General features: G+C 37.9%; 1 protein-coding gene across 2 annotated transcripts in view; it reads right to left on the bottom strand.

Moving 5' to 3' along the window:
• The window catches only part of LOC122834680 (sodium-coupled neutral amino acid transporter 3-like), a 41766-nt gene extending 34023 nt beyond the window's left edge, over nucleotides 1–7743 (bottom strand). For both annotated transcript variants that reach the window (XM_044123348.1, XM_044123350.1), the window contains exon 1: nucleotides 7478–7743. The gene's annotated coding sequence lies outside the window, so the exon portion shown is untranslated. The remainder of the gene's footprint in view (nucleotides 1–7477) is intronic.
• Nucleotides 7744–14589: the final 6846 nt, after the last annotated feature.

Below are 14589 nucleotides of genomic sequence, written 5' to 3'. Positions count from 1 at the left end.
ATTTTACTTTGATATTCTTACTTCTCTGAACTAGGAAGTGCATACCCTACTTTAAATCAGGAAAAGCACTCTTGATTTTCTCCTCCAGGCTTGATGGAGGAGATGTGTGTCTGCTTTTCTGTCTCCTGGCCAGGGCGGCGTGTAGCACCTCCAGGGTCACGGCTCTTAAACACTCCGAGGTTAATCAACCCAGGAAAAAAATGATACATGAGGCAGCATGAATTGTCTCGTGAACTGCCCGCGTGGGAACACCAGCACTGTGGTGACTCACTGAAAACGGGATTTATTTATAGCAGCACACGACACTTCCTGTCACTCTGGCTCAATTCTTAACACTGACACCCCACAGACAAGAGCAAAACTGGAGCTGCATAAATAAGGATGCTTAACCAGCTTTGAAGCATTGCAGACAGGGCATGTTTTACATGCAAACACCTCCTGAGAAGAGATTGGAGTTTAAATACAGGTGAATGACATGTTGCTGCTTCCATTGCCGTTACTTTTCCTAGGTGAAAGATGTTAAAGCTGCCATGTTTCTTTTTAAAAGAAACGTTTCTATTCTGCTTCAGTGTAAGGTGTGGGCCGACCACATTGAAGTAAGGAACACCACAGCAAACTTGAATAAATAAGCAGAAATACTCTCAAAGTCAAAATGCATGTGAAGAAGAGATAGCACGAGATGGTTACTACAGTTTTATTAAAGAGAGTGATTTAAGGCATGAGACTGACTGCGATTTCATATCTAATACCACACAGTGTTCAAGTGTATGATACCCGTGTCAGGAATGTGAATAAGGAAACTGGAACTAAAGACAAAGAGTGAAAAAAATATTCAGTTTTATCAAATATGAGCCTGTGTTTAACAAACACAAATCAAAAAAGATGCAGATATTTCTAACGTGAAATATCTACATCTAGGTCAGCTCCCGCCATGAGCAGGAATGTCGTCCACACAAGGTAATATCTTAACAGAGCCAATAAATAGAGAGCAGATACACTGAAGAAAAATAAATAATGTTTTTATCACCTAACAGACCAACACAAGTAGATATGAAAGTACAGGAATAGCGAAGTGAGATGCAGGACTGTAAAATGTGTGAGAAGAGTGCAAACAAATACATAAACCACAAAATATTAGAAGTTTTACATACATACATACATACATACATACATACATACATACATACATACATACATACATACATACATACATACATACATACATACATACATACATACATACATACATACATACATACATACATACATACATACATACATACATACATACATACATACATACATACGGTTAGTGATTTGCATAAATACTACAAATCTGTAGTAATTTGTTTTATTTCAAAATTATATTTTGGGTTGGAATATACTTCCTCATTCAACTTGTTGTCCCAAATAACTGGGAAAATCTCTACATTTGGAAAAACAAACTAAAGAGAAACAGCATCCAACCAACGTGATGATGAATGAATGTGCTTCTTCTGTTTTGCGTCAAATCTACTTCTCCAACTTGCTTTGTCGCAAATCAACAGCGATGATCACACACTTCCCACTGCAGTAAGGCAGTAGTCCACACAGCCAGTTTGTCAAATAGAGATTTTTCTTCAGAAGATGAGGAGTTGCCTCTAACATTTGACAGGTTAACACGTTTCTGTTCTCTCACATCTGTGTCAACAACCTTCTGTGATGGAAAACAAAGTGTTGGCTAGATGTGAATGTAATCTCAGCTCTGTGGATGAGATCACACCTATTTTTTTCCTTTTTTGTTTTTCTCTCTGTGAAAATGGCAAGGTGATGAGTTCCCGTCTTGGCAATAACTTAATGCTGGCATGGTTAATACTGTTCTCTGAGCAAAATCTAATTTGATTCAGCTCTTGAAGGCATATGACAGAGTTCTCACTGAGAGATAAAGACAGCTTGATAGTGGTAGTAAGAGAAAACTCAATTGTCTTTCTCTCTCTTTCTCTCTCAAGAAGGCAGCAGGAAGATGTTTCTTATCATAGCTACAAGATGTTTAATCAAGTCTCAATACTCCTGCTTTTCTTAAAAAAATAAATAAATAAAAAAAGCAGGTAAATTTGCAGGGTAAATTTGTGCAATTATTTGACTAATTACATAATCTATGAGATTTTCAAAAATGTATTTCATTGATCTTTAAAAACTGTTTCAGAAAAGTTTCTCTCCTGCTTGTGTTGACCTCAATGCCTTATAAAAAGTGAGATTAAGATGGAATCTTTTAATTTCCAGGGAACCCTTTTAATGTTATGATTAAAAATATATAAAAAGAGAAAATTAATAATTAGCTTAGGGTATTTAGTTAGCTCCTGAAATCACTGAGCTCAGTAAATTTGCAATATGATCAAATATCTTTGAAACATTGAAACCAGATTCAGGCCACCTGAAATCTCTTCTCTTAACCTCTGATCTGGAGTTCCAGTTGGTGGTTTGCTCAAGTTCAAAAACTCATTGTGTACTAAAGTTTTTGCCTGTTTGCCAAATAAAGGCAGAAGAAAGTATGTTAACTTTTTTACAATTTATTTCCCATCTGACATGTAAAATTAAAATGACAGGTAAATTTGCAATCTTTCTGTTTCACTGTAAGTCACAGTTTGGCAACTTACTTGCCAGTAGAAGTGTTAATAGGGGAGCATTTTGTTTCTCCTCTGACTGGGAACCTAGAAAATCCAGATTCGAAGTACAATGAATCCAGTTAATGTACGTTAAGCACATACTGATGAAATGCAGTGTGCTCAGCTGCTTTTTCTTACTCCTTCAGGTCAACATATTCTGTTGGGAACGTAAGGATCTGGAAAGAGATCGGGCTTATCGAATATGACAAATGTATTTCCAGTTATCATGGACAAATCTTGTTATATATGCCTCTTTCAGTCAGCAGAAGTTGAAGTGAGCCAAGACTCAAGAAGCTGCAGAAGTGACAAAGCCAGGGGGAACCACATCCAGGCCCATTCTGTATGTAAGGTAGAAAAATTGGACTGAAAGTGAACCATCACCCCAACAGTTGCCACTCATCGCCACACTCTTCAATGGCACCTCTGTGTCCCCTTAATCATGTGGCCCAAAACAAAGCGCCACACTTTTCCTTTGGCTCCCACCGTCCGTTTCTCTCCTGGTTCCTCCTCGTCACATGGGGATGGAAGTGGAGGACGGCAGTGCAGCATGGAGACGAATGCTTTCATTCAGCTTGGAAGTACAACTCGAGCAGTGTGCGGCCGCCGCCGCGGATATTGTGCTGCTGATTCTGTCACATGCCACACAACCCAGCGGTCCAAATCCCAGTCTACTGACAGAGAGGTCCTTAGCACACCAGGCACCCAATGTAAACCGATCAATGCAGGACTTGACAATCGAACAAAAACAATTAGGTACAATGCTCAGCCACAAGTGCGGTGTGTGAATGAAGTAATTTGATCACACTTGGAGGTTGCCTAATGCTAAATTTAATTATTTTTTTCTTTTCTGACCTGGAGAACTGTGCTCGTAAATTCTATCAAACCCCACAAACGCCATGCTGGAGTGGCTCAAATTTGGAGGTTAAAAATTTAAAAGGGCAATTCAGCCACACAAAAATTGTCTAAATTTTAATGGTTAATTTTCTTATGTAAATGAATACTTGTGTATTGAAGTAATAATTTACTTATGTAATTGAACATTAGTAAACAGTATGACAAATACAATTTTTATAGTATTTCATAGACTCCTGGTTTTGAATCCCGGTCGGCGATGTCTCTGTGTGGAGTTTACGGGTTCTTCCTGTGCATGCTTAGGTTTTCTTTTTTACCCAGAACCAGAACCAAACATGGAGAAGCAACATTCAGCTTCCATGCACCACACATCTTGAATAAAGTTCCCAAAAACTGCAAAACAGCTGAAATACTAAGTGTCTTTAAGTGAAGACTTAAAACCCAAACATTGAACATGTCCTTTATCTAGTCTCTGGTTTGGATTATTGTAGATCCTGGAATTGTTGGGTCACTGTGACGATGATCTGGACTTTGGTGGGGAACACAAGTTTTTATTTAACCTGTTTAGAGTTGATTTTGGACCGTAATAAATGGAACATTGACCAACAAATTTGAGGGGTATCGATGATTTTAACGATGTCACTTGACAAAATGCAATCTCAACACCATAAAGTTGTTGACTCTCTGGTGTGCTCGTGATGTTTTTCTGTTCATGACGTAAAGCCCTTTAGACAGCCTTGCTGTCAATCAAATAAAGGTTTCACAAATCACAAACTAGGTTAATATAAAGTATTTATAATGAGGTGTTTTATGTCTCATTGGACTACAGTAAACGCTGTCAAAAGAATAGATGCATCTAATGCATGTCACTTTTATTTTTACAGCCCTGTACACACAAGTATTACATAAAACTCAAAAATATTTTATGATAGAACGTTTCATTAAAGGGTTCCAATAAAATCTCAAGAAAAGATGCTATTAAAGTCTACATGAAGTATATACATTCTGACATTTTTCAAGGGTAATGAAATTATCTGACTAAGAGAATATCAACTAATACAACCAAATGCAGCAGGACAAACTTTTGTAAAGTTTATTATTTAACCTATCAGATATATTACTCAAAACAGTGAGAAATCTACATAGCAGGAGACCAGACCAGAACAAAGGTCTCTGTGTCTTTAAAGATTTAAACAAATTCACAGCAGGACATCCCTTTTCATCCTGAATAAAACTACAAAAGGGGAAATATCCTTTCATGGTTTATTTTCAGTCTGTCAGATGTGAGTCAATACTACTGCACTATTGAAGGTGGACATGAAGCTTTAATCACGTCAGTCAAGAAGGTACAACCCCATCTTTGTTTCTACTCTAATAATAAAGAAGAAATGGCTAGAGAAGAAGTCACTGTTTTTTTTCTCCTCAAAACTAGCAGAACACAACTAACAAAACATCTCCCCACATTAACAGCTTTGCTCATCAAAGCTCAAAAGCTCTGCAGCTACAATGGAGACATTATGAGTTTGTGAATAATGTGATTTTTCTCAATGATCCGGTAGGAGATTCGCTGCACATTGGCCATGTGACTCAATTAAAGCACGTCAAGCCGGTCAGATACAAAAATAATGTCCTACCCCAGCAAGATAAATCTTTGAAAATACGGTACAGACCTAAAGTTTGGACACACCTTCTCATTGAATTCAGTTAGAAAGTCTGTCCAAACTTTTGGTCTGTACTATATATGTTTCAAGAAAAGAACAGAGGCAGGGCAGTATGTGGATCATAATAGGCTCAAACATGCCCTGAACTACTTTTAAAACTGTGACTGCATATAATTTAGTGTGTAAACTAATAAGTTTCTATGTCCTATATGAATATACTGTTCTACCCACCCGCCCGTGGCAGATTTTTTTTGTACGTTTGCTTTCTAAAATACATGTTGAGCACAAATACAAAATGGATACTTGCAGTGCCACTAAGAACCAAGTTTCAATCACAATAATAAAGCTAACTAAGAAAGAAGCTCATTCTAAAAAAATACACACCATTAAAGTATGACTGAAATTTGCAGCTGTCAACAAGGACAAGCATATTAACAGTACAACATATAATGCAATAAATGAATTAAAATATCTATTTTAAAATAAAAAAAAATCCAACCATGTTACCTTTATCATACCATGGAAATGCATCTTTTCTTGTGACTAAACCGCTACATCCAAACATATTTCTGCATATGACATGCTTTATAGAAGGATATATCCCTTAATATTTACTTGGACTTGGCAGATCAAATGTGTCAATTCCTCCCACTGGCTATGAAAGACCCCAAACCAAACATGAAGAGCAGATGGCACCTGTGGCCACACTGTGAGCCAGCTGTGGAAACCTAATCAGTGTGACTTGCAGTTCTGAAAAAATAACCAGTGTGAAGCTGTAAAATCCAAACATGCCGGTATTTGAATGACACGAAATCAAACTGATTTCTGACAGGAAGAGACGGATCAGTGATTTCTCCCTATCTGCAATATGATAAGCATTTGCATTTTGGTTGCCATTAATGTATTTGGAAAGAGTTTCAGTGTCCTTTATTCCCATGTCCAACATAAATCTGTGCGACTAAAATGATAAAGCTCCAAAAATATAAAACAATGCAGAAAAAAATATGACAGAATCAGAAGTCATATCATCAGTATATTTCATATAACAGGTAAACTTTGAAAAAAAATTACATAGTTTTTATATGACTATATAAGAAACTATGAAAAGCAGTACTCTACTGATCAGAATCCAAAGAGAGAAGAATATCAAAGTCAAAATTTGACTGTATTTATATCATGATTTTACACAGTAGATAAACACAACATAGTGCATGACTCTAAAGTCATCATCCGAATGGGGCCAACAGTTTGCTGAATCACTTTTGCCGCATTTACAGCTGCAAGTTTTTAAAAGTGGGACTCTCCCAGTTTTACTGACTTTAAATTAGATGCAGAGAACCAATGAACATCAGTTTTCAATGCGTTATTAAAAAACGCTGCAACACTTTATACGGGTTGCAGTTTCACTCGTAAAGCTCCATTTATACCGGTACTTCAATTAGTGCTGCTGCACTGAATTTCACTCAAGAACATAAGTTTGTGTTTGTCTTGAAGGAAGCATTACATGGGACTTCTTGTGGCTTTCTTTGAGCTTTATTTTACATAAATGATGGACTTGTTAAGCTCATGACTAATAGTTGCAGTTTTGACAAATTTTCTCACCTGAGCTGTGGTTCTTGGTATCTCCTTTAGAGTTTGAGTGCTTTTTTGATAATTTTTCACTGTCATTTGGCAGTTGTGCCATTCTCTTTATATTTTTTTCCCATGAAACTGGAAAAAAAGTATTAACTGGCAACATTGCAACGGTGAGGTATGGATGAATACAAATTTGCATCACACTTTTGGTATTCTAATTTGTGATAAATGCATAAAACTGTGCAACCTTTTCCTTTGACTTTACTATTATGTTCAACTTTGTGCTGACTTATTATAATGTCCCACTTTAACACACTCTGTGTTGTAATGTTTTAGGGTGTCTATACCACCGTGGGTCACAGTTTGGCAACTCATTACTTATATTGCCAATAGAGATTCAAGGGCAAAATAAACATTCAACTGTGAAAGAAATCATTGCTGATAAGCCCCAGGGAATAAAGGCGACATAAAAGGACACTGTATGGTTAATAGATTCATCTTCATAACGAAGTGCACCATTATCGCAACTCTTTAAATAGCTCTGCAACAAGGTATGACTTTTACTTTGAATGGAAAACTGGTCAGCCTTGAATGGAGGTTGATGCATGTGGCATACACAATAATTTAAAGATAAAGTGTATCTTTCTTTGTACTAATTCTAATGAATTACCTGTCATGAAACACCGACAAGTCTTACATAGCACAAATACATCAAGGTTAACATATTAAGCGGCGGTCTCTTACCAGGGAAGTAGCGGTGCCCTCTTCGAACTCCAAATATCTCCACGCAGCTTTCGCCTCCGCTCGCAGCTCGGCTCTGTCGCGACCTTCTTTTCTCGCCTCTTCTGTCCAGCGACACGTCCCAGCGCCTTCCCTCTCCACAGCCTCACTGTCATGTGTTTCCCCGGTAAATTATCCTAGTAATCTTCTCCAAAGTGGGATGTGAAGAGTGCTCCGGGTCCGCCTACCGCACGCACAGCTGATGATGCTGGAAGTGTCTGAGTGTCTGTTGCGTAGCCGGCCTGGCGCGCGCAGGAGCGCTTGGCACGCGCCTTTGTAATCGTTGTGGAACGGACTGTTCCGTGATGACGGCTGAGCGCACGGAACATTTTGGAGAATTGCGGCCGTCTGTTCACATAGTGTTGGTGGCATCTTGTGCATTTGAAGTCGCATATGAATGAGAAATAAAGAGCAGAATATAAGCGCGTGGACGTCACGCATATTATATGAATTCATTGAACAAATTGGATGAGTGCCGCTTTAAGAGCACGCAGAAATCGAACGCTTACTTTCAGAAAACTGCACCGTCTCCATTTTGACAATCCATCGGTAGTGTAAACAGCTGCCGGGGCCATGTGCCACCGCTGCCGCTTACGCACAGGACGGACAAGGCTCGCCCCATTTTTAGGTCATATGCCGGCTGCGCATTTTGTTGTAACATCGCTCCGGGGATCGGGGTTTTTTTTCCGCTGTCCTCCAGCTCAGGTTCGCTGAGGAGGACACTTAAACGCACCTTTAGTGAAATTAGATCAGGTGTTTTCCTGTGTAGGCCTTTTAGTCTAATTTATAAGAAAGCTTACACAAACTTTAACTATTTAAATTGACTTCCTGTGTGGGAATGTAAAGATCTTCTCAGAAAGCAACGATGGTTTTATTTATTAGAAAGAGGATTTAACCGGGGCTAGAACATTTGTTCTGAGATTAGCCCCTTTGTTGAGAAACAGTCTTGTGCATCCCACAGCAGGTGTGATAACCGTCACTACTCCTTCAGAGCTGGAGTCCTGCATGCTTTAGATGAGGCCCTCTTTTAGCACACCTGAGTCAACAGAACTTCAACAAGCCCTGCAGAACTTGATGACATACAGAGGAGGTAATTCAGCTGGGTTGGAGCTGGGACACCAGCTCTCCAAGAATAGATCTGTTGTCCGAGAGGCGAAAACGACTTGCTGAAGTTTAGATTGAGGATCAGAATGGAGAAGAAAAATTCATTTTGCTAGTTTAAGGAGAGCAGAATTAAGACTACAGTCCACACAGCTGACCAAAACTGTATTGGGGGGGGGGAATATTGCTTGGGCCAATAATTCTATATTTAAAATGCATCATTCAGATCATCTGGTGAGAATTTGGCATAAACAACATGAAAGATCTATCAACTAATTCAGATTGGTGGTGGTAGTGTCATGGTCTGAAAGACAACCTTATGAACATCGGGGCCCTACCAAATGAGGATCACTTAAATACTAGAGACCTGTGTATTTGTTGTTGACCAACTCTCTAGCAGAAAGGAAAAGACTTTTTGCTTTCCACATCTGAAAGGAGATCATTTTATTTGGGCTGCAGTCTGCTCTGTTCTTTCCTCTTTTTAACAAGGTGAGTCTCATATTTCCTCACCTGGCTGTCAGCCTAAAAAAATTATAAGTGTGCAGTTCCCTTGAGTACTCACTATCAGCCGAGGTCAATTCACAACACAGGGTAGCCATAGAAACTGGGCATCACAGGTGTCTGTTTCACAAGTAAGATAATAGCTGAGAAGAGATACTTTAGCTAAATGAAGCCAGAGGTGTTTAAGGAGTTCTGCTCAGGATTCAGATATTACCAGAAAACTTTACCACTGAGTCATTATACCATTGCTTTGAGCAAAGTTCATTTAAATCAGTTGGTCATATCCTTAAATGCGGTAAAAATAAATTAACACAACAATATAAAGTAGAATAATATACTACATTATATACATTCTGTTAAACCGAAAACTGTCCTCACCTATTGGTAAGGGATGAGCTCTAAGGATAAAACTGAACAATGACAAATTAGTTCATGCAATAAACAATGAAGCAGAGATTCAGATTGTTATCTTTACTTTGAGGGTGTTCACATCTGAATCACAGGACAGGCAGGAATCAGAGTGCTTAATTAAAGACATGTATAAAGTAAGAGGTTGCTATGGATACTTGAGACCTTTGCTTTGCCATTATTTGCAGGAGTTAACTCACAGTGAACATGGCATAGTTTTACTTTTTCTACATTCATCTACAGTATATGGGGGGGACAGATAAATTGTGGCTCTGCCTGTTTTGTGTTTAAAAATCTATTTATTGTAAGAGGCTGCTATGGATACTTGAGACCTTTGCTTTGCCATTATTTGCAGGAGTTAACTCACAGTGAACATGGCATAGTTTTACTTTTTCTACATTCATCTACAGTATATGGGGGGGACAGATAAATTGTGGCTCTGCCTGTTTTGTGTTTAAAAATCTATTTATTTGGTGGGTTGAGTGGTGCTTAGACTATATAAGCTTGTTTTCTTCCAACTATTCCTTTTCATTCAAAATGTTTGTCTATCGACATGCAACGTTCATTTTAAACTAAATTAATAAAATAAGCAAATAATTAACTAAATTTGTAGAAATACTGACTTCTACAAGAGATCCTTCCTACCCACAGCCATTAGCATCTACAATCACTCTTGAGTATAACTCTGACTGCAGGAGACAACAATATTTAAGTTTCTTAATTGAACTGAATTGAGTTTTTGTACTTAATTTTCTCTTCATCTTTTGAACCTACGCTGTGATTTGGTGTGAGGTATTTCAAATACTCCTTATGCTCTTCGGTTCTCAAATGCAAAACATCGTTGGCACTTTGACAGATTTCATCAAGATTTAGCAAATCATAGAGAGACTGCTTCACAAGTTTGGCCTTTCTGACCTCCTTTTATAATTCTGTGGAGCTACATTTATAAACTCTGTTGTCTTTTATGAACGGAGGCTGGGTGTGTCCTTTCCTAGGGAACAACAATACTCACTTTTACCTTTTCATCATTAAAGCTCTCGTTTGAACCAAACAGGGTTCCCTTTGGTATTTAGATTTCTATAATTAGCTAAAGCTTTGTGTTACCCAAGACTGTGTTGACCCCAAACTCCAGGATCCCAAAACAACAACTCTGAGGTCACTTCAGTCCTCAAAGGCAACTTTTAGCATTTCTCCTACAATTGTACTTGCAAAATGCAATTCTTTCTATGTTACTGTACTTAGAATATTTATAACACTTAACGATCCTTTAGTAGTATATTTTAACTTACCGAACCAGTTAGTGGCACTTTGCCTCATCTTTGGGTTTTGCAATAGTCCGATGCTTCAAAATGTTTAATACACTAGTGCATTTTAAAAATTGCGTTATTTTGTCACAGTGAATGTCATTCCTCAAAAGCATTAGAAAAGAAAACCAAGCCTTTTTTGACCGAAGCTCATACACTGCTCCACATTGTGCACAAAGTAGCGCAGCCCTCTGAACAGCTTTGGTTTCTGAAACAATGATGACTTTATAGAGGTCAGGCCAGCATGTAATAGTGCAAGAGCTTAACTAAAGTATTTTTTAAGTAGATTATGAACTTATGAAGGCAATTCTTCACTAACATAAGGAAAAAAAATGTCATTTCACATGTTTTGAATTCTGTGTTTGATTCCAAGTAGCTTCTCTCACCAGCGCTGAGCTTAGGCTATGTGCTCCACAGCACTGCGGCCCTCACCATGCATAATTAGGAGCAACAGGAAGAAAAGATCTTGCCACAGACCACTAAACCCATTCAGTTGATTCTGTTGAACACTGCTGGATGACGATGCACTCAAAGTTAATTAAGGTCAATCTACTGGCGCATTCATCATGCAGGGAGTGGATGGCAGTGACTGAGTGATTATAGCTGCCATGTGGTCCACTCATGGATAAGCAATAAATAGTTGCGCTGTGGAAATGATGTGGTTATGTAATTACCTGAAAACTGGTTTCAGTGAATCGACTCTGGGGTCCAAAGGCATTATAGTGGAGGGGTTATTTGTTAGTCGAGTGGGGCTATAATTTATGGTCGTCGAAGGGTAAATATTGGCCAACAATGAATAAATACGACACATGCTGCTGCTGGGGGTGCAGGTGTCAGTCAGCTTGTTTGTATCCACTAAATCACGTTAATACAGAGCCAGAAGAAAAGGTTTTCTTTCAAAATAGAACACAGAAAATTGGTGCACGCTTTTGTTTTTATTAGGCCACAGAAAAAGCATCTTTACGCATCAAAATGTCACTGCCAGAGTCTTAGCCCACACCAGAAAAAGGATCATGTCTAACCAATGTCATAAACTTTGGAGCTTTGGAATTGTGTTGTCTTTTCATATTCAGTTCATTCCTCATAGAGCCCTTGTACTTTATTATTCATGTGTATTTTATTCTGCTGTGAGTTGCAGTTATTAGTGTCATTTACTTGATCTGGTTTCCTGTTTCTTTGTTAGTTCTTTGATCACGATCTGTTGAATTTGAGTTTCTGTGTGCTTATTGGTTTGTGTGCCTGCTGTTGTTCACTTTTGTTAGTGTCTGTGTTCCCTGAGTGTTTCAGCTGCATGTAGATCCAAGCTCTCTCCCATCTGCTTATTAACTCATTCCAGTTACCAAGCTGTCCAATAGAAATACTACTTTGTTTTCTCATTGAGTTTTACATCATCCTGTTATGCCACCAGCCTGTTTTCTCAAAATTTTCTTATCCCATATTTTTTGTATTCACCCCTCAGCCTTAGTTTGTGTACATTTTGAGGGCTCTTATGCTTTAAAACATTTTTTTATATTTTAACAAACTAACCTGCTTTTGTCCTCCTGCTTGCATTTTGGGTCCTGATCTTCACCGTTATTTGACAACCAGATCTTGAATAGCTGCAAATATTATTCCTAAAAATATGCATTAATTTTTCAAGCTGCTTATTCAGTAATTATTTATTTTTAAAACAAACATCTTTAGGCTAGAGGCATCAGGCAGAAGAGATTCTAATACTGGGGATTATGGCTGTCCACCCAGGGCACCACAACCTAAAGAGCACCACAAGGACTAAGGACAGACAATGTGTCTTCCACCTGCACCCTGCACAAGTTTTCTATTAACTATTTAAATATGCAGCCAATAAGGAATAACTACACCCACAAATTGTCTTCAAAGAAAAACTGGACTTCTGGGCACCATTCATGCAGGAGCTGCTGCTAGCCTCAGAAATGAATAGCATGTTTTCAGAAGTAGCACACATTTATTACCAGGTTCACTGACCCACCATTGATGTTTTCTTAGTAAATTTTTGCAGAAAACATTTAGGCAGAAATTAATGTCACCAACAGCAGATGTAGAACAAATATAACATTTCATTCTCCTCGCCTGCTGATTGTGGCTAGAGAGGATGTCGGAACCAATTGTATGGCAGTCTGCACGCAGCTGTGGCTCCAATGTAGCTTGTCACTTTTACTGTGTCAATGTGTGCATGAAAGACTGAATGTAGTGTGAAGCACTCTGGAGTCCTGTCGTCTGGATAATGCGCTACACAAATACAGGTCATTTACCTTTTATTTTTATCCTTAAATGAATCGATTTGTTGATGGACTGTGCTGGAGTTCTCGGTCCTATTTTTCACCTTTAGATTAATTTCTGTCAAATTTCAATAGGTGCATAATCCGTTTCCCTGATCCGACATCATGAAAAAAGACATTTACAGTTTGTGTAAATGTTACATAGTGACACAGTCAGCTAGAACAATCAACAAGTGCAGTAGCATATATCAAGAGGAGACATCTGCCATATAAGAGAGTTGCTATTTGTTATTCTGTCCAGACTTCAATCATTCCAGAAAGTTTGTACAGTGAGAGTTCACAATGTGTCCTCTCTCCTACACATACAAACACATACTTGGGCCACCTGCCCGCCGTCTTCTTTTACCATCAAAGAGGTTGTACTGTAGTACACACCAACACGCACAGCAAAGACAAAAAAGCCCTGAACATAATTCTCCTCTGCGGGAGGAATTCCCTCAAGGAGCAGTCTGGCTGTTCCAGAGAGGAGATGAAACATCAGAGTCCAAAAGCTGAGAAGAAGGTCAGCGTGTAAAAGGGTTCAGACAAGACATTTAGGTTTTAGATATATTTCTTATGTATGCTATTACACTTAATTTGCTTTGCAAATTATATTAGGTTCAATAATTTGTGGTCCAGTTCACCATCCTAAGAAATCTGTGGATCTTATACCCTCATTTATATCAAAACATTTGTTTAATTAACACAATCATACATTTTTAGTATAATTCTATCAACTTTGTTACATGGTAGTGTCTCCACCTCTGTAGTTATAAAAAAAATGGAAGTAGTACACAAGACCAGGATGAAATACTTACACAGGCTCACTATTTTTTGTGGGATGACCAGGACATAAAAACTTAAAAACAGGAAATTAGAGTCAGTCTAATTCTAATTCTAATTCTAATGATGTAGTTGCTAATGCAGAGGTCCAATACAGCGCATTGTTTTATTTTGGGGGGGACAGTGTAAACAAGCTTTTAGTTTAATATAAATACATAAACCATTATGTAACCTCTCAAATAAAATAACCATACTTATTGATACAAAAATCCATAAGGATGTAAACAGCAACACATAAAATGTTGAGTAATTATGCTCAAATTTGCAACATTAAACATTAGCTCATAGGCTGCAGATATCCAAGAATCTGTTTCCAATCTCTGAAGTTTATTTCTTTAAATGCAAAATCAATCTACTCAAGTAAAAGCACCAATAGCAATATTACTCAAGTTTAAAAAAAAACAAAACATTGTAGTAAAACTACTCTCATAAGTTCCTTTTTCCCAAAAAAAGTTACTCAAGTGAATGTATTAATTAGGGCTATTAATTAGGATATGAGGTTACTTTAATGTTCTAAAACGTGTCATCTAAATTCCACAGGGTTTTATTATTTGCTTCAAATGGTATTTTTTATTAAACACAAATGTCTGTAGTCTTCAGTAAACTCAAGTCTTTCTCTAGTTGCTCATCTGCAGTAGGATAA

This window comes from Gambusia affinis, linkage group LG07, assembly GCF_019740435.1.
Source record: "Gambusia affinis linkage group LG07, SWU_Gaff_1.0, whole genome shotgun sequence".
NCBI lineage: Eukaryota > Metazoa > Chordata > Actinopteri > Cyprinodontiformes > Poeciliidae > Gambusia > Gambusia affinis.
The sequence above is the reverse complement of the archived record's forward strand: the minus strand, read 5'-3'. Positions and strand labels throughout refer to the sequence as shown.